A 24,799-nucleotide genomic window follows, 5' to 3' on the forward strand; every position below is an offset into this window, starting at 1 on the left:
ATCACGTATTATACATTCTAAACACACATGTGTTTTGGGCTATTCACAAACACTCTTGTGGTCATTCTGCTACTCCTGTAGATGCTATTAGTGCAGTTACTGTATCCTTCCTCTTTCATTTCCTTCTTCCTTTCCTTCCTCAGAGCGGTGCTCCGTTTCTACCTGCGCTGTAGCCAGGTGAGGTGGGGCGTATATTCCCCACAAATTGGGTGAGTGGAAATAAATATATCTTTCCAACAGGTCTCAAACAAGATGGCAATTACATTTATGGTCTACTAATTGAGATCCTCTGACCAATAATACGATTGGCTAAATGCAACTAACACACACAATATGTGTTTTGTAAACTGTAGACAATAACTATGTGTTTCTTTGTTTTTCTTTAATTGTTTGTTCGTCCGTTGTCACTCTGTGACCCTTGTGATCTTCTGAACAGGCGAATTTCAGGTGATACCATTTTCACTTATTTTAGTTGTTCACATAACGCAGTAGCATTTCCATAAGGTCCTGATGAAGCAGGAGGAGATCTCGAGACCCCATTTTTACAGCAGAAACATGTTGACCTTTTGGATATGAATTGTATCCTCAATACTTATAAATACATATCGGAATTGAAAGTCTTTTCTACAAGTTGCAAAGCCTTGAAAAAGCCCAAAGGGGGCGAAACGCGCGTCGGCTGTGGACCATAACATTTTGAAAAATAAAGACTTGAATGCTCTACAACGTCTGATGTGATGAAATTGACTGTTTGACCAAGGATATGGATTACAGATGAAACGCTAAATAAGCTAAGGGATCAAAGAGACTATTTCGGAGGTGCACTGGTGTTTCTTCTCATATTGCAAGGACCTCCATTCCGAATGAACTTTGGGAAGGGGGTCGTGGTTTGATGCCCGAGGTGGATGTGCATCTAACGCCAAGTAGCACTCCATATTGTTCAGTGTGTACAGTGTGTTTTGCATTGATATATGACTATTGAGAACTAAGGTTGATGTGCAAATCAAAATAGCAAATCCACCATTCTTTTTGTCCTCCCAAACACAAAGTTGCTCTGATGCACAGTGGCTGGTACCCACTATCAGTTCCGAGTCCGACCTTTCGGCATAAAATCTGCCCCACAGCTTTTTGCCAAGTTTCTGGCCCCAGTGGCAGCCGCCTTGCGGAACCAGGGGCACAAAATATTTCCATGTTTGGACGATTGGCTCCTGAAAGCGCCATTGGCTCGTCTGGTGACTATAGCTACAGGAGATTCCATGGATCTGTTCTGCAAATTAGGCCTTTCTATAAACCAACGAAAATCATCTGTTTTTCCAATTCAGACAATAACTTTCCTAGGGGCCGACCTGGACACCGTTCAGAACAAAGCTTTCCTCTTGCAGGAAAGGCAGGAGCAGTTGAAATTACACTTAAGTGAGGACATACAAATCTCAACTGAGTATGCTCCCCTCAGTAATCAACTTAGTGCCCCTAGCTTGTCTTCAAATGACGCTTTTGCAAGAGAACTTCAATGTTAATGGATGCAAATGACAAGATCCTTCAACGTAATAACTATAACTCCACGCATGAGGGAGGCTTTCAAATGGTGGACTTTGGAGTTGCAGCTTTCTCAGGGCCTTTCCTTTCTGCCTCTGATCCCGAAATTCATAGTTGCCACCAATGCTTCCATGGAGGGCGGGGAAGTCATCTTCAAGACCTTCAGAATCAGGGGAAAATTGTCTTCCTCCCGGCGTCAGATGCATATGAATAGGATTGAGTTAAGGGCCATTTTTCTCTCCCTGCAAGCTTTCCCCCTCGGATAAAAGGTTCATCAGTGTTGGTCCATACAGACAACACCACAAGCATGTTTTATGTCCAACAAGGAGGAACCAAATCTCTCTCTCTCTCTCTCTCTCTCTCTCTCTCTCTCTCTCTCTCTCTCTCTCTCTCTCTCTCTCTGTCTCTGTCTCTCTCTCTCTGTCTCTCTCTCTCTTTCGCTCTCTCTCTCCCCCTCTCTCTCTCCCCCTCTCTCTCTCTCCCCCTCCCTCTCCCTCTCTCCTCCTCCTCTCTCTCTCACCCTTTCCCCATCCCCATCTCTCTCTCTCCCCTGAGTCTTACACCAGGAGGTTTGCTCCCACAACCTTTTGGCCTGCTCCTGAGCAGCCACCAACCGGAGGCCCTCTACCCCATTGAATAACATTGGGCCTCAGCACTCTACAAATAGAGAGTAGGTGCTATGTACTTTTACCTCTGCCTACCTTTGGGGTTCCACTGGACTCAGTGCACACTGGTAAATACAGAGCCAGCTTCCTACAAATATTAATTGATCATATTGTAAGTCTGCATGGTCTACTGACTAAACTCATCTCAGACCGTGGTGTTCAGTTCACATCTAAATTTTTGTAGAATCTAAATTTTGTAGAATACCCTGTGATGTTAGGAATGGAAGTAGTCTTGTCATCTACCTTCACCCACACACCAATGGTCAACCAATTCCTAGAAACTACACTAATATGCATACTATCCACGTACACAGGACAATGGGATCAGGCCTTATCCCTAGCTGAACTCACTTATAATAACAGCACCCACTTAGCCACAAACTGCACACCCTGCTTCTTAATGTCTGGACCCTTTCTATTGATATACCAGGAGTTTCTACTATGCTACCTTCAGTCACAGAAAGATTAGAACAACTGCATGAGATTCGAAAGCATGCTAGGACAAGTTTAGCAAAATATATACTACAAAAAGAATAACTGTGGGTCTGCAATACATCTATGTGTGTTGAGACATCTGGCCAGTAGCTATTAGGTCAACCTACTGGCTATTTTGCACTGAATTGTTTTTAACTTTGGAAGTGGACGGCACCAGAATAAAATAGTTTTGCGTTCACTATCCAATTTTATCATAGAGCACTTTTTCTTTTTCACAACTTTCTCATGCACTGCTTTCAGTTACTAACACTAGTCCCCTTTTGCCCCTTGCCTTACAAAACTAGCCATTCCCATTTAACATCAAAATAGGTGGCAACAACAAAGATTCTCCACTTTGGGAAGTGGTTCTAATGATGAAAGGGCGGCAGAGGGAGAGTAACTGATGGATATCTTCCCACACAGTGTGATATCCTGTTGTGTGCTCTACTAACACACTTAGAGTACACTCTGAGTCATCTCGACACACATAGATGTATTGCAGACCCACAGTTATTCTTTTTGTAGTATATATCATGTTTAGGGGGTAGTAACTGCATGGTTGTTAAACATTCCCTAGGACCCTCAATCTACCTGTTTGTTGTTATTTTTCAAGTTTAGCAAAAGCCAAATTGGCCATGAAGGCACAAGCTGACAAGCTTGGAACCCCAGCACCTATATACAAGGAAGGAGACAGGGCATGGTTATCAACACAACACCTACAACTAGAAGGTCCAAGGAAACTAATACCATAGTTTATAGGTCCTTATGACATTATCAAGATAATTAATCTAGTTGCTGTCAAGCTGCTGCTTTCCCTGAACACACTATCCGCCCAGTGTTTCACTGATCAAGGCATACTACCCCCACCCGTTCTGATTAATAGCCAACAAGAGTATGAAGTTCACTGTATCCTGGACTCTAACTGATCTCAGGGAATACTATATTACCTTATAGATTGGCAGGGTTATGACCCTTCAGAGTGGGAACAGTCCACCTCAGTTCATGACCCTATCTGGTGAGACGGTTTCATGCCCTCTATTGCACTAAACCACAACCTGTAAGATTGCCTTTGGGAGGGGTGGCTGTCAGGGTCCCTGCTACAGCTCAACTCTCTTGACTATCACTATAATAGCAAGGTGCAGCTGGTGTTTCCCAGTTTCTTTTAAAAGGCGTATAGCTTTACAAATATTTTACCATGCATATGCAAAGTCAGGTTTCAGGCACCACAGAAACATCCAGAAAATCCACCAGAATAAGCATGAAGAAACCGTCCTAGATGACCTCAAAGTGAACCTTCAGGAAGATAGTCCTCCTTAAATTAATCCCCTGCACCTGTTTCTTGCTTTAAGTAATTAGAACACAACCTTGTAGCCTTTCTAAAGCACCTTCTAGAAGAAAGCCTCATCAAAATAATCATCTGCACCTGTTCTTTGCTATAAGCAATTAGAACATGACCTTTGTGAAGATTCTAAAACACCTTCTAGAAGACAGCCTCATCATAATCATCTGCACATGTTTGTTGCTCTAAGCAATTAGAACGTGACCTTTGTGAAAATTCTAAAGCATCTTCTAGAAGGCAGCCTCATCAAATTTATTATCTGCACCTGCTCCTTGTTACAAACAATTAGATTGTGACCTTTATGAAGGTTCTAAAGCAGTCTTATTTAAAGACTGTCCACACTTCTCCCCTTTGCATGCCACTTACCCATTTCCCGGCTTCCAGGACTCTGTCTTGCCAGCTTCTTTGATCTTCCCTCTTCGACCTCACCACAAAGAACGTCCTAAACTAGTCTCGCACCTGGATGGAATAAAGAACAAGAGAGACATATTAACAGACTTGATTTTACTACGCGCCAAGCTAAGTCGCAACATAATGCTGCAAACAAAGGTAACATTGTTTTTGTTCAATGTGTACATACTGTTGGCAGGGCTCTGCCAGAAAGAACTTGGGTGAAGCTAACCCCGTCCAAATGTGCGTGTGGGTTTTATGCTGAAATCATACTCACTACAGTTTAAAAAATGTTGATAAAGGAGCCTCTACGGACAATCTAAATAAAAAACAAACAACAACAAAACTAAAGGTTGGTTGAGATTTGAAAACCTTTCGTGAGGTGATACCTTAAGAGATAGAGTTAATGCTAGACTAAAGTGTTATTATTTGTTTGTTTATAGGTACCATATCTGTCTGTACCATTTATCAGACTTGTGTGAATGCCTGCTGCAGTGTTGCTGTTGAGTAGATAAGCCACAGCATCTTTGACTCTACACGCACTCTCCATTCCTATCCCCTTCCCCTGGGATTTGCCACTGGAACACAGTCTCTTCCTGTAAACCGAAGGCAAGTCTCTGGAGGATTCGGGAACTAGCGCCACTGCCCCTTTGGAATCATCTCGGACCTAGGTAGGTGGCTTATGACATTACTTACCTTCGCTAATGCTCTTTCTGATAGGCACAGATTCCTCACTGACCCTCCCCTTCTCGCCGTTCTGTGACTGGGCACTATCCATTAATAAGATCCTAATGTTTCTACTCAGCACACTGTCTACCAATTTGATCTTGGATCTCTGCATCCCAGGGTGCGGACAATCTGGACATCAGCTTGTGATAGCAGTGCCTATATAGGCCCCTCACGTCATATCCGGAGCATAATGTATCAGTGCGGAGCTGCTAGAGCACCACCTTCTTGCCCACAGAGGTACTACTTAAATGTTTCCGGATCCAGTCTGACGCCAGGGAAATATTGAAAATGTGAGAAAACTGCAACAAGATAGTCTCTAACAGAAAGACAGTTTCCAAAGGTGACTTTTTCATTCTTCACTGTCTCTGCAAGTCTTGCCCCAAACAATTCCATTTCTCAGGTTCTCAACAAGGCTGTCCCAATGGACTGTTTGATCCCTACTATCAGCCATTAGGGGAGGGACAAATAGATGACCCATGGGCAAATTACAATATGGATCACCTAGGTGACCCTCTCCAAGACCACTATTTCATAAGGGTCTTAAACCCACTGATGATGCAGCATAGTATCATGAGGTCATACAGTAGGCAGCCAGATACCATAAGTGGGATGTGCATATTATCCAGGACAGGCTTCTCCAACAAATATCTTGTGAGCTACTGGTCGCTCCCCATCTACCTGTCAGTAGCTGTCCTGTGTGCAACCTAGCCTACTAAATTAGACACTTTGTTTGGCCTAAATAATATAGGTGTACTTAAATTTAAAAGCGTATATTTTATATGAAAATGTGGGAATTTTCAGAACCCATCATTTCCAAAATATACATCTAAAGCTGATATTTGAATGGTAAACCATGCAGCACTGGGAGACTTATTCCTAATAATAGTACACTGGTGCCGTGCAGTATTGCAGCTGTGGCTGTTATGTATTACCTTTGTAGAGGCATTCCATCACTGCTTGCAATCCTCCACTAAAATGATCACGCTCGTAATCTTGCATAAGATTTTCCTTTGGAGACTCTCTCTAAATCTGAATGCTCAGTACAGTTCCTCCCTACGCTGAAGAGGGTGTTACAATCTGCCCCTGAGAACTTGAGAGCCACTCAATGGCAGGGTAATCACCCCAGGGTGGAAAATAGGTTCAAGACCTTACCAGTGACCTTATGTACAATAGTGGACAGGTCCCTCCAGATTCCATAGTGGTTCACACACTCCCCAAGGGTGCCTTCACCCAAGCAACTGGTGATCCCTCCACTCCGGGCAAAAAAGGTAAAAAGGGAACACAACCGGTAAGAGAGGGTAGCTGCTTCCTGTTGGCAGATAGCCAGTTTGGGCACACCCTTATCCAGATATGACCGAGCACAGTGGGAGGAGATGGATAAACTCCTTGAATACCTCCCAGAACAGTGGTGGATGGTGGAGGAAATGGTTTTGGGGGCCAAAATCACTTTCAGCTGCAACATCTATTGCACATTGCTTACCATAGACACAGAGTCTAGGGTTGTCGATGCTAGTGTTATATTTAGATGCCGCGCCTGTCTGTATCTCCAGGATCAAACTAATATATACATGTGATTGATTGGGACATTATGTTGTTATGAATGGACTCCTAATATGGGTGTTGAAAACCACAATTAAGATTTAAAATCAGTCCACATATGTTAATCTCACCGTTTTGATCACTTTGTAGAATTACATAGGACAGGGTCATCATCAGGACAGCGTATGAACAGGAGACACCTAAAAGTAAAAAAAGCATGTATCAATTTCTGTCATTGTGTACATTGTAGTGTCATTACAAGCATGATTTTAATGAAAAACCTAAGTTTACATATCAGAGGATTGGGGCAAATTGGTCCACAACCGTAGATGTATCAATCGCAGTTTCATAGGAAAACCTCAGTGAACTGCATTAAAGTAGCTGCAATGAAATAAATTAAGTTAAAACCAGGATGCATCCTGAACCTAAATGTACAAAGTCATAAGATCCTAAAGGCTACCAATCGACTGCATTACCATTTCTTGCAAGCATGACTGACACAGACGATATACTAACGCTCATGTCTAGATTGAAGGCTATAAAATATATATATTTAGGAAAATGTACCCATAAGGTAATACGGATATATAAGCGTGGAGAGCCACATACCAAAATTAATGGTCAGTGCAATTGGTTGGTCAGAAGAGCCAGATAAAGAGACTGGTACAACCATCTAGAAGATCTCCTAGAACCAAGAACGAGGGATAATAGAATTGATACAATTGTTTGTGTCACCACTTCCAGTCCACTAAGTAATAAGGTGAAAAAGATTATAAAAAGACACTGGGGGCTAGTGGAGGATACCTCACCAGCAAGGACACACCTGTGATCTCCTTCAAAAAGGATAGGAAGAATCTCAAGGACAACCTAGTTAGGGATGCGCTTCCCAGACCACCCAAAACGTCTTAACACAAAGTGGGGTCTACCTTCAATAGTGGGCCACTTTAAATGTACCCAATGTGTGAAATCCTCATACAGCCTGAGTACCAGCAACTTCACCCACCTAGATGTGTTGCCCTTACGAGTTTCAGCAACTGCAGTACTCATGATGTGGTGTATGCAATTTGGTGCCCATGCAACCTACTTTATGTTTGACAAACAACACAAAAAGTAAAATGAAGAATTCTGCAACACAGAAGCAGAATTAAAGGGGTACCACTTGTCGGACACTACCGGACCCAACTCCATAGCAGCGAGGACATGAAGTGGCAAATAATTGAAAAGGTCACAATGGGACTCAGAGGAGGGGACAAAGCAGGTCTGCTTTCCAAATGTGAACTTTTTGGGAAGGGCAAATGCAAAACGATCAGAGCCCCCAGTGATTGGAGGCATACAGCCTTCACATAAACATTAATCTCAATGGACAAAGGATAAATGTTGACGTCATTCGTAAAATACAAACATGGAATTCCATCAGCAAGTGTGAACATACGTTTATTACAAATGTTGTGGTCTACTGACCTCATACAAAGCCTTTTCGAGAATATGATTGATTGTTAAATGCATTTCCATAAAATTGTTCAGAAAGTATTGTATGCCTTTCATATGACGTCTGAAAGAAAGTATCTCCACCCCTTTTTTTCATATATGTTTCCAACAAAGAGGTTGTTCTTTATTTGTTGATAGGGTTTCAATCCGTCACTGTTTCATTTATTTGATCCCTGTTATGATAGTCCACTGTTTTGGTTGAGCCAGCTTCAGGACGCAATGAGTCAGTGATCATGGCCCACCCCTTCATTTAATATATTGAATGACTATTTCTTCAATTTTTCACTTTTTAAATATATGTAACATTTCCCCTTTTTTAAATTACAGGCGCTGAATATACTTCTGTTTAAAAAAAATATTATTTATAATAATAATGGGATACTCTATTGCGTACAGGAATAGAGCAACTTGATTGTGGTTTTCGACACCCATATTAAGAGTGTCGTTCATAACAGTATAATGTCCCAATCAGTCACCTGTGTATATTTTTGTATATAGCACAAATGCACTTTTTAATCACTCTGTTCACTTTCACTGCGCCTTAGCTTTGTAGGAGTACCTTGTCTTTCGCAAAAATGTAAATGTGCTATATTATTATGAGCCTTTTTTTATTACATGAACGGAATTGGCAAAAAAAATTCACTTATCGCATGACCAAATAACTCGCAGATGAGTTTCTTTAATGACACTAGTGCTGTGGAAGTCCAAGGCTACACTTCCCCCATAGGGACCACCTTTTTTGATAATCACTCATGCCAGAGGCAGCAGCAGGTTAACCACCACCAGAAAAAGGTATGTATAGAAGGGGCTCTTACAAAGTGTAAAATAGGAGGAGCTACCATCAAGGGGCCTGTTTCCTCCAAGATGTGATGTGCCCTTGCAGACCCTCAGCCTGATTCATGAAAACCGGAATCTGCGATTCTCAATTAGCGAAAAACTGCGAATCGCTATTGAGAAATCGCAGATCGGAATTCATGATGTTTAGCGATAAAAAAAAGCGAATCTCACGTGGCCGCAAAAGCCGTTTGCGATTATCGATAATTGCAGAAAAATCGCTATTTCCGGCTACATCCGTGTCGGGATTGCGATATTGCAAATAGCGATATCGCTAATTGCGAGATCGCAAAATCGCGAGAACGGGAAAACGGGAAGTCGCATTTCGAGCACAGTGATGACATCACAACCAGGAAGCAGCCAGTTCCCACCCCCATTCACCACAGTGAGGCAGACCTCGAGTCAGCAACTGGGAGAGCTCCTGCTATTCTGTTTGGATTCCAACTCTGAAACTACAGTGCTGCAATGTCTGAGGATGCAGTTCCTGGGCCCAGCAACACCACAGGGCGGAAAAGAAAGTTAAACTTTTCCGAACAGGAGCTGGAGCATTTGATAGAAGGGGTGGTGGCCAACCACTCCAAACTGTTTGGCAAGGACTCTAGGAGGGTGGCGGAGCAGGAAAAACGGAGGATCTGGCAGGGAATAGCGTCCACGGTGAACTCTGTGGGTGTGGCTGATAGGTCACTGGACGAACTAAAAAAACGCTGGTACGACCTCCGAGGTCGTGCCAAAGAGAAGGTGGCTGAGCGGCTTGGAGAGGCATCAGGCACTGGAGGGGGAGGACCTACAGTCCCTCCAAATACAGCCTTGGAGGACCAAGTAGAAGACACGCTGGAGAGGGAGGCGTGCATTGGAGTGACTTGTCTGGACTCCTCCCGCCCCACCCAAGACATCCAAGGTAAGTGGCATGCGACTGCGACCCTGTCCCCTATGAATGTCCATGACCATATAGCCTCCCATAATGTTCCATAGTCATGCCATTGTTGCACATCAGGTAATGCCCTGAAGCATTGTGGGACATGTAGTGTGGCCACAATGTAGAAGTACCACAATGCAGCCAGACAGGTTCCAAAGTACGCAAAGCCATAGCCAGTCAGGGAATGTCACCCAGCATGCATGTAGCAACTGCACGTGTGACAGATACATGCAACTAATGAACGTCCACTTACCCTAACAGGTGGCGCAAACAGCAGCGACAGCGAGAGGCTGCAAATAGATGAGGAGGCCCAGGATGAGGAGGAGGTGCCGCCACATACACAGACACCAGCCCCTGCCGCAGCAACAACACCAGCAGCCAGGTCCACCAGCAGTGTGCCTCCTGCGTCTGGCACAGCAACCACTGCCGCAGCCGGCCCACAACTAGTGTGCCCCCAACCTCAGCCGCAACAACTACAGCCGCAGCCAGGCCCACAACTAGTGTGCCCCCAGCCTCAGCCGCAACTACTACAGCCGCAGCCAGGCCCACAACTAGTGTGCCCCCAGCCCCTGCTGCACCAGTGACGCCTGCTGTGACACCACCAGCAGCTGGTGCTTCTACCTCAGGGCCCGCGACAGCGGCACCACAGCGGCCAGCCACTGTGTCAGGCCAGCAGAGCAGGCGTGGCAGGTCTCGCCTGCAGACAACTGCAGCTATCAGCAGGAGGGGAAATGGACAGCGGCTGGCGCGAATGAGCGTGGAAAGACGCATGATGAGTATACATCAGCTGCAGGCACGCCAGCAAGGTGCAATACAGCTACAGCTGTACAACATTGGGCGCAATGTGGCCGGAGTGGGGGACCGGATGGACCGCATGACGGTGGCCATGGCAGGTGTGGGGGAGGGAATGGCCCGCATGACTGCAGCCATGGAGGCCAACACTGCAGCAATTACTTCTCAGCGCAACGCAGCACGCCGGCGCCACCGTCAGCTATTGACCCGGCTGACGGCCTACACCAGGTCCAATTATGTTATAGGCAATGCCACATCACAGTTGTCGCGCCGGTCCCTTGCGCAGCAGCAGCAGCTCATCTAGTGCTGCGAGGATGTGGCGAGGGTCCTTGAGTACCTGACCACTGCCATGACAGCACTACACCCTCCTGCTCTACCTGCCACTGTTGGGGGTGATGATGTCAGTGAGGGGACATCGAGCATTAGCAGCCACTCTGCCTCACTAGTAGGGGCACTCAGGCGCAGCACCAGGCCCACGGCAGGTACACGTGCCTTGGATGAGGATGATCCGCAGAGGCGCTTGGGTGGTACGCGCAGGAGGCGCACTTGACTTGATATGACTATTTCAGGCACAGGCTGAGTATAAGCCTGCCCTGTCCTTTCACACAGCAGTATGCTGAAATACTGTTAGCAATGAGAACATTTAAAGTGGTACCATTATTGTGAATGAAACAATAATATTTAATTTTGCAGCACACATTGGCGTTGTGTCATTATTACATTTTGCATGCATTTGTGATTTGTGGGGTGAGGGTAGAGGGTGCAATAGAAACTGTTCATTGTGATGTGGTTGCGGCGTCTGTGGCCTTCAGCTGGGTTCTCCCCGCGTGCATGGCGCGCATGTGCAGGTGGCCGGTCCCCCCCTTCCGATTCACTGCCAGAGATGTCGACAGGTATCCGGCGCTTGGTAGCAATGTTGTGTAGGATAGCACACACAGCCACAATGCGGCAGCACACTTCAGGACTGTAGTACATGGCCCCACCTGTCTTGTGAAGTATGCGGAATCTGCTCTTCAGTAGGCCAAATGTTCTCTCTATGCAATTCCTTGTGCGTATGTGTGATAAGTTGTAACGCCGTTGCTGTGGTGTAGCAGGGTTGAGGTATGGGGTGAGGAGGTATTCACGCAGGGCGTACCCACTGTCACCTGAATGAGAGGAGCAGAGGGTGAGTGCCTGTGCAGCGCAGCTAGTCATTCGCAATGTGACATTGTGGGCAAAGTGTACTTACCAAGTAGGTGTCCTTCCCCGACGTCTCCCCTGACCAGTCGTGTGTGGAGGCCGCTGTGGCGGAATATGAATGAGTCATGTGTACTCCCCGGGTACTGTGCCACTATGTCCGTGATGTATGTCTTAGCATTGCAGACCATCTGGATGTTGAGGGAGTGGTAGGACTTGTGATTGCGGTACATGTACTCCGTTCCAGCAGGTGGGCAAATGTGGACGTGGGTACAGTCAATGCATCCTATCACGTGTGGGAAACGGGCAACATTGTAGAATTGTAGCTTGGTCTCATCCAATTCCTGTTGGCTGGTGGGAAATTTGATGTGCTGGTGTAGCTGGGTCAGCATTGCGTCAAGGAAACTACGGTGGCAGCGGGACATGGTGGGCTGGGATATCCCCCCAGCTACCACAACTATCCCCTGGAAGCTCCCAGAGGCCAGGAGGTGCAGGCTACACAATACCTGGACATGTGTTGGGACGGCATTGGTCCGCCTTGTTGGGTGCTGCATCAGGGGGTCAAGGTCCTGTATTAGCTTGATGATCATAGCCCCATTCAGCCGGTACTTTGCGTATATTTGCTCTCTGGTCTGGCCCAGCAGGGTGACCCGCTGGCGGAATATCCTCTCCTGGATTCTGCGTCTCCTCCTTGCTGCTCGCTGTAGCCTCGCCGCCTGACCACCATGTACATTCCTGGCATTGTGAGACTCCTTCTGCTGTTGCTGCTTCCCCTTAAGTGTGTTTGGTCAGGCCTGCACCAGTTACTGATTGGCCAACGGTTTTTAAAAAAAAAAATTCCAATGGGTTTGATGGTTACCACCTGCTTTGGGTTCTCCTTAAATTGCGCCTCGCAAAATGCGATTTTTGGCTTTTTCGCTAATAGCGATTTTTCATGAATACCGATTGCGAGTAATGTGCGATTTCGCAATTATTTTCGCAGATTCAGTGCTTTCTCGCTATTTCCGATTCGCAATTGGTATCCTGCCGGCATTCTGCGATTATTTTTGCGATTTCGCTAATCTCTGTTTGCGAATTCGCATTTCTGATGGTTTCGCAGCTATTGCGGGCGCAATTTTGCTTCATGAATCAGGGTGCCTGTCTTTGAAGGATGGTGTTCCTTGGGCTATCAGGTGTGTGAAAAAATCCTAGGACATCAAAGAAATTTGTGTGAACAATGAAGCCAGACCAGTGGTCAAAAAGGAATAATCAAAAAATTAACAATTTGTATAAAACGTATATTTTTAATCAATATATTAAAAATCATATTATGAATGACCAAGAAGTCAAACCATATGATAGGGATAAAAAATTCATCAATTACACACAATTATAATAAACAATTAGCATAAAACTCATATTCAATACAGTGAAAATTGTAAACAAAAACACATATTTAATAACTAAGGTATTGAAAAAGCATAAAAACTCGACGCGCGTTTCGGCAGTGAACCGCCTTCTTCAGGAGACACAGATTAAGTCCTGAAAATACATTCATAAAAGAAAAATACATATGTTAAAATATTATCCATACATTCATAATTTTATGTCAAAACATCAACAAATATACAGAAGGTGCAAATGGCAAAAAACATGATTAACAATATCAACATCTCAAATCGACATTCCTTAGTACCTGACTGACCAAGACTATTGATTTGTTCACTCAATGCCAACGATTGACAGAATGGTATCCAGCGATTGTACAGTATCTGACTAGGAATAAATTGATCATTAAGAAAAGCCCCGTCATATAGAAACAACTGATAACGTCTATATGAACAAACGTATATTTACTTTAATCAAATATACAAGATTACATGTTGGCACCTAAGTTGGTAGAGATTGTGGATATATTTAATAGAGCAACTCCTAATACATGTTAGAAAGATCGTAATACAACATAGCACACAGTAAATGACAATATACTTACAACAGAGGATGCTCTATCCATACAGTAAAACGATGGAAGGTGAAATCTTCAGATATCTTTAGTGAACATAATATGATTCTAAAATGAAGGTAATCCTAGTGATAGAAAAGACAAATATAAATGGGGTAGAACTGGGACATATTTATCCAAGGTAGAACACAATGGGTCAAACACATTGAACAAGACATGTGGATAGCCCTACAATTTCGGGGAATGATAGATTAGGAGGTAAGCAGGGGTTGAAGGGAGATTCTCAGTGTGGATAAGACTGCAGGATGCAACACACTTAATTGCTAAATATTAGCCTGAATGGTAACTGTTAGTTAACTGTAGATATATATTTACCTGATATATACGGTAATACTCTATAAGCCGAAAGTGGTGATAAAATCAAACGATGTTTAAATCAGGGGCAGCGAGCTCATTCCTGTTCGAAGTGTTGCAATATTTCACTCCCAAGCGCAATCTCACAACTAATAGATGGGCGAAAGCAGCGGGAAAAATAGAGAAAGAAAAAGAGAATACCAAGAAGGCGCTAATCAATAATAGGCGCACATCTATACATGGCAAAAGATACACGTTATTCTAACAAAGCATAGTTAGAACATATGGTTCACAAACGCCGTGTAGGTACCTGAATTTTTCCAGACGGAGCAGGCGATATATGATGAAAAGGAGTTAATCTTTAAAAAGACGTTGGTGGCAGTTTCGCTGGTAATTTAAATAGAAGGGGAGAGAGGGGAAAAAAAGGATGAGAGATAGGGAGATACAGGCTTACTAATCGCTAGTGAAGTCTTAGCTCTCAATGAATACAACCATCTCTTAGACTATACACTGATAAAGATTATAAATGTCCCAGTTACCTTCTAAATAAAGTTGTGGGATGTAATATAAAGCCTGATGTATATCGACAGGTAATGATGCCTTGATGCAAAGATGAGGGACGCCTCTGAAATGAGAGTCAGGATGGTGAATTAATAAATTGAAGTCTCACTATTGGTAAAAAACGCGATAGATTATGATGTAAAGGAGTCTAAGGGCACCCAGCGCGACGAGATTCTTACCTACAATAGGTGAATGGTAGACGAACAGCAAGATGGTGCTGCTCCGACGTTCGTGGTGTGGGGGCCAGTCCTCCACGTAAAAAGAAGATAAACGCCGGACGACTGGTGTCTTATTTAAAGGGATTTAATGGCGCGAAAAAGCCGGCAACACTCGTGATGCCAATAGATATAAAAGTAGGACTAATGGGGAAGGAAGGATCCCAAGCGTGTCCTGATTCAAAATGGCGCGTAAATACTCTAGTTCTCGATCCAGTAATCGTAAGAGCGTCCCCATTCAAAAGATGGTGCATGAGGTTTGTTAATCGTAATGTTGTGAGCACTAATAATCATCCCAGAATAATAAAGATCTAATATGATTAATTAGTATAGGTCATGCCTTTCATTAAATATATATGTATAAAAATGAACATATATATAAAGACCAGCGTAGTGGAGAAATAACTTTCTGAGTATACTCGGCGATTCCTGGTTCAGAACACTATTTATATTATAGAATACAGCGCGTTCACAATTGCGTGGATGTAAAGGGAGGTAAGAAAAAAAAAAAGGGGGAGGGGATGAAAAAATTAATAATTAACTACTAAAACGAGTGGTAGCATAAAAAGGAAGAGGGGTTAGTATGTATATATAACTATGCGTCTTGAAATTCACAAGACTGAGATATCAGATAATGATATATATACCTAGGAAACTATAAGAAATTGATCTATATAGAAAGTATGAATGTACAAAAAACTATTCCTTAAACGGCTAATGGACACAAATTGAGAATTAGTAATAAGAAAATTATTTCTCTAATTATAAAGATACAGATAATAACAAATCGAACAGGTGTGACAGAGAATGGGTAACTATACTGAAATGTGGCTAAAAGGAGGTAGCTTAAAGAATGGCATTCTCCCAGGGAATTTCGGCATTAAGGCCCTTCTTGAAAGTTCCCAGAAAGAAAATCCAAAAGACCTCCCTTTTCTTTCTGACTTGGTCGCCACCTTTATTATTAGGGAGTCTAATTTTTTCCAAAATGCGCCATTTAAAATCATCTGGAGCATGGTGGTTTTCTGTAAAATGTTTCACCAGAGGGGCCAGATGTTTATTAGTACGAATAGCTGACCTGTGTTCTGTAAGCCTAGTTTGGACGGATCTAGAGGTTTCGCCCACATAACCAAGCTGGCATGGGCACAAAATGAAATAGATGCAATTCGTAGTTTTGCAGTTCCACATGTCTTGGGCAGAGGTCTGACAACCATTATGCTCAAAAAACTCACCTTCAATGATGTTACTGCAGGATTTACAAGATGAGCATTTTACAGTGCCTTTAACAGGGAAGTTGTTACTAATTGATCTTTGTACAAATTCTGAATGAACATTACTTGTCGCAAAGCGAGAATGCACAATGAGATCTTTGAGATTTTTGTTTCTCCTATGTGCAAAGATAGGTCTATCTAATTTACTACTGGTAGGGTTCGAATTCAGAATATGCCAATTTGAGTTGACAATATGTCTAACTGTATTGTCGAGAGTGGAATGTTTTGTGATACATACCAGTTGATCATTAGTTACGGGAGGTTTTGTTCTGAGGAGATGGTCACGATCGTAGAACCTAGCTCGTTTGTACGAGTCTCGGACCAACCTATGTGGGTAACCTCTATTTAGAAATTTCTGTCTCATAATTTTAGCCTGAATGTCAAAATCTGCTAGGTTGGAACAATTTCTTCTGACTCGGATAAATTGAGAAAAGGGTATACTCTCTCTTTGGCACCGCGGGTGAAAACTCTTAAAATGAAGAAGAGTATTTCTCGCTGTAGATTTAATAAAAAGATCGACAATGAGTTTATTATTTTGGTTCTTGATGATTATATCTAAAAATTCGACCTGTATGTCGCTATATTGAGCAGTAAATTTGAGATTCGTATCTGTCAAATTAATCCATTCAAGAAATTCATGGAGAGAATCTCTCCCATTGGTCCAGATAAAAAATATATAGTCTATATATCTGGACCAATGGGAGATGGAGTCATAGAACGGTGCTATCTCATTGTGGATAAATCTAGTTTCAAAGGCTGCCATGTAGATATTAGCGATGGAGGGAGCAACAGATGCCCCCATACTGACGCCTTTGATTTGATGAAAGAGGGTATTTCCAAATTCAACAATATTCTCAGAGAGGACAATCTGAAGCAGGTCTAATAAAAAGTCTTTAGGACATAAGATGTTAAAAGTGTCAATAAACCAACTAGTGGCTAACACAGCTTCCTGCTGTGTGATGTTGCTATACAGCGCTTCCATATCCATGGGCTATCACCTCGCTAAGGCGCATCTGCAAGCTGCAAGCAATCACGATAAGGGAACCTTTGATCCGTCTATAGGGAAAGGGTAATTCTTCAAACTTACCCTAATTTTCCCCTACCCTAATTTGGTAGAAGCGGCCATGCATATTTGCTCTGCGGCGTTGGTACTGGGAGCTGTTTTGTTGAAGGGACAAGATGCTGGTGCCTGGGAGACGAGGTTCCACAACCCACTTGGGATAATATGATGACTATTTGTATAACGGCATGCAACCCACAGGGGGTCATGAAAGAACTACGAGAACCAGAATTCCACTTGCTGTGGATACGCCCATTGGGGCGGAGATCTCAATTATACACAAGCCTCAAATATGCATGGCCGCTTCTACCAAACAAGCCCGCAGCCCATGATTAAGTGCAGCCTTGCACAAAACGCGTCGGGGGAAGCAGGACGATTCCAGTGCGAGCAGCGATCTTTCTGGCATGCAGTACCTTCAATAAAGGATTTACAGACAATACCTTCCAGTAGTGGGCTCTTCCTCAGCAGGCACCTTGTGGTTTTTGATGTTTAGCGGTTCCGCCTGGACCGCGGAAAGAGCCCCGCTGTTTTTACAGACCTGCTGCGGTGTCAACCGGCTCTGCGGCGTTGGTACTGGGAGCTGTTTTGTTGAAGGGACAAGATGCTGGTGCCTGAGGGACGAGGTTCCACAACCCACTTGGGATAATATGATGACTATTTGTATAACGGCATGCAACCCACAGGGGATCATGAAAGAACTACGAGAACCAGAATTCCACTTGCTGTGGATACGCCCATTGGGGTAGGGATCTCAATTATACACAAGCCTCAAATATGCATGGCCACTTCTACCAAACAAGCCCGCAGCCCATGATTAAGTGCAGCCTTGCACGAAACGCGTCGGGGGAAGCAGGACGATTCCAGTGCGAGCAGCGATCTTTCTGGCATGCAGTACCTTCAATAAAGGATTTACAGACAATACCTTCCAGTAGTGGGCTCTTCCTCAGCAGGCACCTTGTGGTTTTTGATGTTTAGCGGTTCCGCCTGGACCGCGGAAAGAGCCCCGCTGTTTTTGCAGACCTGCTGCGGTGTCAACCGGCTCTGCGGCATTGGTACTGGGAGCTGTTTTGTTGAAGGGACAAGATGCTGGTGCCTGAGGGACGAGGTTCCACAACCCACTTGGGATAATATGATGACTATTTGTATAACGGCATGCAACCCACAGGGGATCATGAAAGAACTACGAGAACCAGAATTCCACTTGCTGTGGATACGCCCATTGGGGCGGGGATCTCAATTATACACAAGCCTCAAATATGCATGGCCGCTTCTACCAAACAAGCCCGCAGCCAGTAGCGGTCGGCAGTAGGTGTTTCTATAGGGCGGTGACGTGGGCAGGAGGAGGGGCAGGGTGGGGGGAAATAATGTATGGATTACGGAGTTTTACAGGTAAGTAAACATTTAAATACATAAAACGAATTTCGTTGCGCACACTGCATCACCAAATGTGATGCAGTGCGCGCAACGAAATTCGTTTTATGTATTTAAATGTTTACTTACCTGTAAAACTCCGTAATCCATACATTATTTCCCCCCACCCTGCCCCTCCTCCTGCCCACGTCACCGCCCTATAGAAACACCTACTGCCGACCGCTACTGCCCGCAGCCCATGAATAAGTGCAGCCTTGCACGAAACGCGTCGGGGGAAGCAGGACGATTCCAGTGCGAGCAGCGATCTTTCTGGCATGCAGTACCTTCAATAAAGGATTTACAGACAATACCTTCCAGTAGTGGGCTCTTCCTCAGCAGGCACCTTGTGGTTTTTGATGTTTAGCGGTTCCGCCTGGACCGCGGAAAGAGCCCCGCTGTTTTTGCAGACCTACTGCGGTGTCAACCGGCTCTGCGGCGTTGGTACTGGGAGCTGTTTTGTTGAAGGGACAAGATGCTGGTGCCTGGGGGACGAGGTTCCACAATCCACTTGGGATAATATGATGACTATTTGTATAACGGCATGCAACCCACAGGGGATCATGAAAGAACTACGAGAACCAGAATTCCACTTGCTGTGGATACGCCCATTGGGGCGGAGATCTCAATTATACACAAGCCTCAAATATGCATGGCCGCTTCTACCAAACAAGCCCGCAGCCCATGATTAAGTGCAGCCTTGCACGAAACGCGTCGGGGGAAGCAGGACGATTCCAGTGCGAGCAGCGATCTTTCTGGCATGCAGTACCTTCAATAAAGGATTTACAGACAATACCTTCCAGTAGTGGGCTCTTCCTCAGAAGGCACCTTGTGGTTTTTGATGTTTAGCGGTTCCGCCTGGACCGCGGAAAGAACCCCGCTGTTTTTGCAGACCTGCTGCGGTGTCAACCGGCTCTGCGGCGTTGGTACTGGGAGCTGTTTTGTTGAAGGGACAAGATGCTGGTGCCTGGGGGACGAGGTTCCACAACCCACTTGGGATAATATGATGACTATTTGTATAACGGCATGCAACCCACAGGGGATCATGAAAGAACTACGAGAACCAGAATTCCACTTGCTGTGGAAACGCCCATTGGGGCGGGGATCTCAATTATACACAAGCCTCAAATATGCATGGCCGCTTCTACCAAACAAGCCCGCAGCCCATGATTAAGTGCAGCCTTGCACGAAACGCGTCGGGTGAAGCAGGACGATTCCAGTGCGAGCAGCGATCTTTCTGGCATGCAGTCCCTTCAAGGATTCACAGACAATACCTTCCAGTAGTGGGCTCTTCCTCAGCAGGCACCTTGTGGTTTTTGATATATATATATATATATATATATATATATATATATTTTTTTTTTTTTACCACACCAAACTTCGGATCAAAGAAGGCGCTGACTCCGTGAATCTTAATCCAAACGATTTATTACATGATCAGTTGCTGCTCATTTTTTTTTCTTAATCCAAACGATTTATTACGTGATCAGTTGCTGCTCAGACGCGTTTCGGCGGCTTGCTCCCGCCTTGTTCACTAACATCTGCATTGTTATTTACAAGGGTATATATACGTATACATGTTGCCATGGGTTCAATCAGCAAACTCGTTTTAACTGGCTGTTGCTATGGTTACATGGTCACTCCCCATGTATTGACATAGACAAGTTCATGACTTGCACATTTGAAATTCATGGCAGTCTTTTTTCACTTGTTTTCACCAAAATGCGTTTAACTAAAATTATATAAATCATAAATTTTGTGTTTCTCATTGCAAAACATTTTTTAAAAAGAGTGCCCATTACGTTAACCTACTCACTTAACATCACATGTTAACCACTGTTAACCCAACCCAACCCAACCATTCTCATGCTGCAGCAGCGTAGGGTGATTTTGCTATACTGTAGTGCAGTGCCCTTAATTTTGAAAATAATTCTAAAATAATGGTGGTTTCCACATTACTCTTAGTTGGTGTTGTGACATGCTTATTTAACAGAAAAGACTGTGAGCTTGGTGTACTTAATTGCGGGGGAGTATATAATTACGCAGCAGCATGAGAATGGTTGGGTTGACGCCTGAAATGAACGTGATTCTGCGCTAAGTATCGCCATTTTACAGTTTTCTTTATTCAAAATCAAATGATTTTGAATGAGTACATTTTGTACATAATTAAGTGTCCTTTCCTTCCCCCTTGTTTTTTCCCCCTTTTTTCTCCCTACCTGTTGTTGTGTGCTCTTTTTCTTTTACAGGTACATTACGACCTCCTACCACTTGAAGAATCAGGTTACAATTTTACCTATTCTCTCACTATTGTTCACTATTTCACCCTGTGGTCCTGAAGAAAGCCAACTGAGCAATTGTCAACTGAGGCTGAAACATGTCGACCATTTTATCAGACCATTAAAGTGCGCCAGAATCCATAGTCGATTCCACAGCAGCACGACTTACTAATTTTAGAATAGTCCGAATCCAGACTTAATAAATTTCGTTCACTGGCTGTCCGGACTATTTTTAATCAACTCACCACTTCCCTTATCACTAGACCACTTTTCCACGATCACTACTGCCTCAACTAAAGGTAAAGCCTCCTGGTGGAGGGTGCACACAAAAGAATTGACCCAAGGATTACGCACGCACGTTTTAAAAGAAGCGGGGACACATCATATACCGCTACCAAAAGAAAGAGATAATCAAAAACACGTGTATGAGGGTCATTTTATTGGGAGACACCCAGTTACCAACCTGCAGACCTTGGTTTACGCAGGACAAGTGATCCTTTCCCCAAACTGATGAGAAACAGTGACAGGATATTCATTTTTCAAAAATTCGAACTCTTTTTTGCTCAGCAGTCCTTTCCCTCTCCATTTGTACAGTTAATTGTGGTATTTCTCCTGTATGCCAACAATGTGTGTGGGGCTGATTCTTGTGTAACATTCTTGGTCTTGTAGTTGACTAAGCGCCTCTCGATTGTACATTTCTAAAGGCCATAGGACTATGTTGCCCCCTTTGTCAGACCATCTGACAACGATGTCTGATCTTGCTTTGATTCTAGCCATCAGGTCATTATATTTACGTGTGTGGTCTTGATTTTGAGAGTATTGTTTTGTGGTGCTTAGGATGGAAAGTTCCTTAAGGTCTTTTGTCACACATTCAGAGAATAGGTCTAACCCATCTTTAGGCATCGCTGGCATAAACACTGATTTCGGTTTGAATCCAGTTTCGATTGTTTGATAAATGTCTATATCAGAGCTCATAGCTGCCCCACTTGGGGTGATGTCCTCAGTTTCATTTTGCTGTTCCAGATCAATCATAGTTTGTAATGTTTCCATGTGTGTTACACTTAGCATTTGGCTCAGGTCATTGGTTCTTGGCGTTTCAAGTGTACGTAGGCTTGAATTGGCAAAGTATTTTTGGAGTTTTAATTTGGGGACATAAAGGAACACATCAATTCGCGTTTGAGCGTAGTCAAAGTTTGTGTTGCTGCAGTACGTTAGCCCCAGCGATAGAATTTCCAGTTCCTGTGGTGACAGCTCCATATTAGATAAATTAATAACTGTGTTGTCTATTGTTGTGTCCATCATCGGCGTCTGTTTCGTCTGTATTGTGTTTTGTTTTGTTTTTGCCCTTGCTGTCCCCCATCTCCTGTTCTTTCTCCTCCTGCTTTTTGTTGTTGTTTTTGGTTCGATCGGCTTCTTCCACCCCTGTCTTGATTTGGCAGGTTCCTTGGACGTAGTGTCCTGAGGCGCTGTATTCGTAAAAAAGCCTATTCTTGGGCTGGGGTTGGTGCTGGGCCAGTTGTATCAGTGCTCTGGTTGCTTTCATTGTCGGTTTCATATTCAGAGCTAATTTCGTTCTCACTTTGCTCCACAGTCGCGGTTTGTCCTCTATCTATTGGTGCCAGTGGTTGCCGTCTTATTTGATCAAATTTCCTCGCAAACGTATAGATTCTTCCGTTCATATAATCGTTGCGATCCCTCTGGAATTTTATCGCTTTTCTTTCCTTAATGTCAGTTTCATGTTTTTCTAGCCTTGTTTTTATTTCTTTCATTCTCTCTGCGATTTCGTCTTTGTTTGGTTTTGGGTCCAGTTCTTTTAGTATTTCTTCAATGCTGGTAATCATTTTAGCCCTATCACTTGCCGCAAATTGGATGAGAATTTTCAACATGTTTTCCGATGATTTTGCACTGTTATCGGCCCACATTTGTAGCATTTCAGGGTCGGGGTCCTCGTATGTTGGTGCCACTAAGATTCTTAGTCACACAATAACAGCTCACTTGCCCGAACCCATGGCGCTTCTGATTCCGGTGCGGATTTCCTCGGCAGAGCCTAGCCGAATTATATAAACCACAAAATCCTCCCAGGAGGAAATAATGAAAAACGCACTTGCAGGGTTTGCGTGTTCCACAAAGTTTTTTCCTTTAATCCATCAAAAAGAAGCAAACAAAACCCAGATCACAAAAACCGACGCATTTCGTTATCACCTGATAACTTGCTCATGGTCACAACAAACAAATTTGAAACCAACCCATAAAAGTGTTTGCAATGCACCATGTGACTCGTGATGTCATTCCTACATCAAATGCCCCCGAGTATTCTGGTATCTGTAGGCAAAGGAAAAGTGTTTGTACTTTGGTATCTCAGTTATGTCTTAAAATAAAATGGCATCATTTATTTTTAGATTTAGTTATTTATCTGTTTCCTTGATCTTTAAGAAAATATTTTACTACTTAAACATTGGTGATTAAGAGCATGTTACTTATTAAAGATGTTATAACGGGATATTTTTACATTGGATCCAATGTTTCGTCCTATATTTGAGCTGCGCGCTTTGATTGATCATCTGCATTTCTGCAGTTGGAAACCAATCATAGCTTTTTCCGCGTTGGATATGGTACCCATCAGTGGGAGGGGTGGGGACCAAGAGAGGAAATTGAGACAAAGGGAATCTCTACAAATTTTGAACTTCAGAACTCTTACTCGTTGGGGTCTCAATCAAAGTGAGGAACTTTATGTACATCTTTAGGGGATGGGTTCTCATCCTGGTTTTAAAGAAAGACTTTCAGTATGGAAATGGGCAACTGTTATGTGTGTAAAAGTATATTTGTTTTTTTAGCCTGGTTTCCTTATAGACATATATTAATTTCTGGGTACTTGTGACATGTTGGAAAGATAAGGAACACACAGCAGCACATACGGGCTTAAAGGATCGAATACAGTTAAAAACAGATTCGGACTTAACAATTAATACTTGACATATGAGGGGATATGAAGGTTAACATAACTTGCCCACTGGAGGGCTAAAAGAGGTATTCAATATATATCAACAGAACAATAAAAGGAAAATAGAGGAAAAAACTTTGGGGAACACGCAAACCCTGTGAGTGCATTTTTCATTATTTCCTCCTGGGAGGATTTTGTGGTTGATATATATACATATATATATATATATATATATATCTCCTACTGGCAGTCGCCAGAAGGTAGTTATAGTTAAGACCTAGTTTCCATAGAAGAGCATTTCTTGTTTTGCTTATAACTTTGGTGTCGTTTGACGAATCTTCATGAAATTTTCCAAACTAATTCTTTGTTCATATCAGCTTCTATGATGAAAGTTTGGGGGTGATTCGTCAAGGGGGGCTGAGAAAAAAGGGGGGGTCCAAAAACGTGTTTTCTCCATGTTAATTTACGTAGAAAACTATAGACAAGGTTACAGGTCGAACGGGTGAACGGAATTACCCCAAATTCTGCAGGGAGAAGGGCCTTGGTCTAGAAAGCACGCTTTTATTTATTTGGTGTAAATCCGTTCTGTAGTTTTTGGGAAATATCAAAATTTACAGATATCGATATTTGAGAATTCTGCCACCTGATTGGCTGAGGCATTACGAGGACGAGCTTGCTGCTTATTGGTTGCGAGCGGTTGCTACTAGGAAGTGTTGACTGCAATTTTGTGATTCCATTGAAGCGAGTAAGGAGAAAAAAGGGCAAAAAAAGTAGAAAAGGAGGGTAGGAACACTGTAAGCTCTGTGGGGGAGTGCGAAGCGAAGTAGTCACTCTTACCGGTCTGAAAGTGCGGTGTTGCTCAGAGTGACATGGTGCTGAGATGATATGCTGCTACACTTG

This window comes from Lissotriton vulgaris, chromosome 7 (assembly GCF_964263255.1).
Source record: "Lissotriton vulgaris chromosome 7, aLisVul1.2, whole genome shotgun sequence".
Lineage (NCBI taxonomy): Eukaryota > Metazoa > Chordata > Amphibia > Caudata > Salamandridae > Lissotriton > Lissotriton vulgaris.